The sequence below is a fragment of the Megalobrama amblycephala genome, linkage group LG6, assembly GCF_018812025.1.
Source record: "Megalobrama amblycephala isolate DHTTF-2021 linkage group LG6, ASM1881202v1, whole genome shotgun sequence".
In the NCBI taxonomy this organism is placed as follows: domain Eukaryota; kingdom Metazoa; phylum Chordata; class Actinopteri; order Cypriniformes; family Xenocyprididae; genus Megalobrama; species Megalobrama amblycephala.
The window spans coordinates 44,707,232-44,712,865 of NC_063049.1; the positions used below are offsets into that span (position 1 = coordinate 44,707,232).

Consider the following 5,634-nt stretch of genomic DNA (forward strand, 5'->3'; position numbering starts at 1 on the left):
TAACTGTTTTTATCTGATTTTTTTTTTTTTTTTTTTTTTTTTTAAAGAGGGATTTTTCGTGAATTGCATTGAATCAAATTAGGGTCAATTTGACCCGCAACATAAAAATCGTACCCAGAATTCCAATATAATACCAGATCATCCGATTACCAATGCATGCTCTGAATTGAGATGAGAATGAAAGCAGAATGACATTTCAGTGAAGCACAGCTACAGCAAGGTTTGCCTCATAAGACTGCTTTGAAACACAAATAAATAAAGATTTATGTGGAGCTTTACATATATAGTCTTACAGTGCATTGCCATACAAGTGTGTTTTCTTCAAAGGACTGAATAAAGGAATTCAGATCAAGTGAATTCCCCACTTGACCATCAAAACCTGTTGAGTGACAGACAGACAGTTGTGGAGCAGTGGACCAGCAGGAGCATTTGATCTGATTTGTCTGGGGATGCACTTTCATTGTGACACTTCTGTCTGTTCCCATTCCAGCCCACTCTGGGAATGACAATAAAATTAACCACTACAGCAGATATCTATTCATGCCTTTTACTCCGTTTTCTCACTCAAAAAGACTTGATTTGACATATGCATGAATAAATTTGCCCAACTTTGACAGATCTATTTGGCAAAGCGACTGATGTAAATGCATAACTGTCTGTGATAATTAAAGCGTTTGAAACGCCAGTGTTTGTGAACCCTGAGATGAGTTCAACAGTGCGCTCCTCAAATACACTGCAGTGGTGGCAATTTGCATCTGCCCTTGGGTTCTCCTTCACAACCCATAATGGCCATTTTAACCAATAATGTGAGCATGTAGAGCATAAAAAATATGCATGGTTCACTTAGAGTTTAGAGCGCCTCAACTACAATGTTCATTAACCGAGAGATTAATAGCACGCGTTTAAGGATTATTAAATTAAGACAGCAATATCGGACACTAAAGAAGAGTGTTGTTCACGATCTCTATGGGAAGCAGAAAAACCATTACCCTCGACACGCAGTCTATCTCAAGTCCCAGAGAGCTGAATGAATGACACGCTTTTTCCAAGTTCAAAGACTGCAATAAACTGCTGCAAAGCTGCGGTCAGTGCCAGGAAAAGAGGAACGTTTACAATTCAATATGTAGTGAAAACCAAAACAATGGCCAAATATTAGTAGGCTATAGTTAAAAAACAATCGATTGCAACATTATAGTAGATGCAAAATTGGATAAGAATTGGTTCATTTGTGAAGATGCTGTTTGCTTGCGTTGGACTTTTGTTTAACTTGTTTTCGACAGTGGAATCTTGGAAATGCTTGGAAAATAAAATTGCACTTCCTTCACCTTTTGCTCTGGCGATTTTATCGGTATAGACCTATACCTTACGTTAGTGCATGGATTATTTCTGGAACCGATTCATCAAATTCTAAGAATATTCTTTTTGATTTATTTTTAATAACTATACCGTTCCCAGAACGTGCGTGGAACCAAATTGGTTCGTGAGCGCAATGGATAACTAATGCATTCTTTTCCGTAGATAAACGATCGCTTGCGTGTCGTTTCATTCGAAATTAACAAGATGATGATGCTTGGAGTCATTGCAGAGTGACATTTCTATCATTCAAGCGTTCAATATTGAGATGTAATGGAAAATGAACGATGCATAACTTAATGATTTCTATCCACTGTTATTTCGCGATGCAAGAAAGATAACGTGTTAATGAAGGAAGGGCATGCCGACGGACTTACCGGGGTCACCCTGACTTCTCCGCAGCTTCGGTCTCCAAAATCAAATGCCGTGATCACAGTCCACGTCTCTGCATATATACCACAGTATTACATACAGGATGAGCAAAATGGCAAAAATAAACAGAGCTACAAGGATAGCCTTAGTCACTGGTGATATGAGAGACTGCATTTCAGCAGCCAGCGCAAAAGCAGCACAATTCGTAACAGTCCACTGAGGCGCATGGATGCTCTACCATCCGAGCAGACCTTTGGGTTTTGATGGAATCTCATGCACTGACATTTCCCGCGAATGATTTACAAACATACGAGCTAAAGACATCACGAGCGATCATCTAGAGAAAGGCAGATTGATCATGTTCGGGAGGAGAGCAGGCGCAGCGGCTCTGGTGTGGAACAGGTTGATTCGCCTTTTCAACTTCATCAGATGGAATTGTCCAATGGAGCTCCGTGTAAAGGGGAGACCACAGAGATTAGCTCTCATTGATGGAAACAAGTGCAAATGCTCACTTTTGTTTCACTTTAAAGTTTTTTTCTTTCAAAAAATAATAATACCAGTGTTAAGATCTACATTTTTAGGGGTTAAAAGATTTTTGGGGCGAAATCTTTTGGTTCGCTTTGCATTTTTGGATATTTAACCAAATGTAAAATATCGTAAACTTTTTGCTTCAACAAAACACTGCCTTTCTGAGATGTTTATGAAGAGTAAATCTATAAAATGCCAAATGACGACACTGTTGTGTCAATGTTCCACCCGATGGCTGGTGATCACATGGTTAATTCCTCAAGCAATCGCAGCACGTTCGCGAGCGTCATGAAATTCGCGCACTGATTAACTTGTAAACTAACTTAAAATAATAATAATAAATGTTTCTCAAAGTTGTAAATAAAACATCGATTGTCGGAATACGTTTTACAAGGAAACACTATATTTCAGTCGCGAAATTTCACGTTTAATTCAATGTTACTTGCGATTTCTTTGTAATTATTGTAAAATTGAGCAATTTCTGAGTGAGACGGTTTCTAAGTAAACCCTACACCATTTTCCCTCACTGTAGGCTACACTTTTTTTGTGGTTAGCCTACTTACAAATCACCAAAAAAAAAAAAAAAAAAAAAAAAAAAACTGTTGTTTAGATTAATGTTGGAGGATAAAGTCACATCCTTGTGATAACTTAACTATGTAAACAAAGAATTTGCATTTACATCAAGACATTACCCAACGTGCCTGAAGAGATATATGACATTTAACTCCAGAACCTGAGCAATTTGTCTCGACGCGTTGCTGTTTTATGGCAAGCTGTTTTATCTTAAAATGTTCCCAGCGTCACTTGACATTAATGCATTTTTCTATTAAAGTCCCCCTGTGGTCAATAATTTTATCCCTTAAACCTAATCTTTGATCACCAAAATATGTATTTAAATGCTTTTTTTCCTGTGAAAAAAAAATCTTAATGCCTTAAAATAGCTTGAATGTAACTCTATATCCTTGCCTCATTTAATATACACGGATCTATGAATATGATAATTAGCTCCGCCTCCACTCACTCTCACAAGCTCAGTCAACTTTCCGAGGTAAACACTACACAATGGTATCACTTTGTGTCAAACACATAATGGTAATTAATATGATTAGCGTTTTGCTTGACTATGTTATCAAATATCTAATAATGTGTAGCTAATGTTACACAAACCATGTTCACATTCACGGGTCAGACAGCTGCCTTCTAAAAATCAGTATCCTTAAAAACGCTTTGAACAACTCAGAACGCAAGGGAAGAAAGGCATATAATTCATCACAACATCGTAATATGCATCATACACCCGCCATATTGCTAAATCTACCCAATTTTTCATATCGACAGAAAAATATACCAGGATAACCTTCTTGTGAGACTCCCTTGTGCAGTCAGTTAATGATATGCTAAAGCCCGCCCACATGTTGATGTGATTGGTTACCAGGTAGTTTGTGATGTCAGAAACACCAGCGATTTAACAGAAAATACTCAACAATGTTGTTGACTTATGAATTTGCACATGGTTTGTCTTAAAACATGTTAAAAACACCAGATAGGCATATGAAGAGTTTTGTTCCAAAACGCTATAACTCACTTTGATTAATTTGAGTAAAAATGTGTTTTCTTTACCAAGAAAGCGGCAAGATGAAAACCACTATTTTCTGTTTCAAACTTTCACATAGCATCTTTTGGTTATAAAAACATTACAAATTCAAATCTACATTTTGATTTTCAAAGGTTTATTATAAAAACTGATAATTTTTTTGCCCAAAATGCAATAAATCCATGACAAATTTTTTTTTTTCAAAATGCAATTAATCCATCAATATAAAAGTTATTTTTCATATTAAAAATACACAACAAAGTAAGTTGATCCACATATATGACAGCCTCTGAGCTTTGTCAATACTAATATTATATATAGGCATTTGACTAAAAATACACTCAGTCGTCACTCCCAAAATGAATTCAATGAGTCATCTTGTTAATGTTATATATTAGTTATGTCTCTGTTTGTCATTACCACGCACGGTTATAACAAACACATTTGCCAAGTACATTGGTATTAAAAACGGCTTTTAAAAACTCTTCATGATTCAGTTTTGGGGGCCGTGACAGAAGTTTGATGCTGTCGTGGAACAATCAACAGCTTTACCAAATGCCTCATCTTCTTAATCTCCTCACGTAAATGATTATATTTCGATGACTTGCGTTTCTTCCCCACCGCAGAAACCACCACAGGTTCATCAATGCTGTCAAAATTATTCATTTTTCTGTTTTTATTGATCACAAAGTACAAAGCAGATAAGGAAAACTAAGATGCCGGGTGTATTCAGAGCGCCGCCATTACTGTTTACAGAGTGTGGAATGGTGCGCTGTGATTGGTTGAGCGGATATATCGCATTCAATACTTTTCAATAACGACCAGATATAATACTGATTTTGGCAGAAACTCAATTTTTTTGAAAATGGCGTTTATCGCGTTTTGGAACCAAACTCTTCATATAAACAACATTACAAACTTGATTTTCACCACAGGGGGACTTTAAGAATTAAATTACAGAGCTCTACAATTCAACAATTATGATTAGAGAGCTCTACAAATAAATTTTTACTAGTCATATGTCTCAATTTACTTCCATTCATTTTTAATTACAAAGCTCTACAATTAAATTCTCAATAGTCAATTCCAATTAGATATCTATATGAATTTTACAAGTCGTCTCCATTGACTTCCATTCATTTTTAATTACAGAGTTCTCTCATTGTAATTATTACTAGTAAGAATTGAATCGCAAAGCTCGATAATTTAATTTTTACTACTGAAAATGCAATCGAGTAAACCTGGGAACATTTTATGCTAAAGCGGCTTGCCATACTGTTCACCGCTGTGTGGCTCAAGTTCAATAGTAATAGGTTTCCTAAACGTTGCGAGGAAACTTCCCCAGAGCAAAGAAACGGATGAATGGAGCTGTGTCTCAAAACCTAGGGGCAAGCAGAAAGTCTAGGTAGCCAGCTCACTAGGTTTTAAAACAGCTCCATTCATTCGTTTTGATGTTTTAGGGAAGTTCCTTCGCAACGTTAAGGAAACGTTCATCCTCGCCGCGCTGTTGCTGTTGTGTCGGGGGTTGGGTGGGTGTTGCACGACAGAGGGCAAAGGGCTTTCTGAGCATGTAACATGCTTGAATCGTTCATGGATGACGAGAAACCCCGCTGTGAATTTAAATTAGGTTTCTAAAGGGAAACGAGGCAGATGGATCAATAAGCCTAGATATGCTCGCTTTTGTTGAACCTAATGGCATGATATGTTACGGATACAGGGGCGGGGGAGGGGTTCCTCGTGCATCCTCCGTGTGCATGAGACATTAGTGAGAAACAGAGAGGCAAACC

General features: G+C 37.2%; 1 protein-coding gene across 1 annotated transcript in view; it reads right to left on the reverse strand.

Annotated features, from left to right (window-relative positions):
• The window catches only part of LOC125270828, a 455,327-nt gene that overhangs the window by 269,376 nt on the left and 180,317 nt on the right, over window positions 1-5,634 (reverse strand). The gene's annotated exons all lie outside the window — the stretch shown is intronic.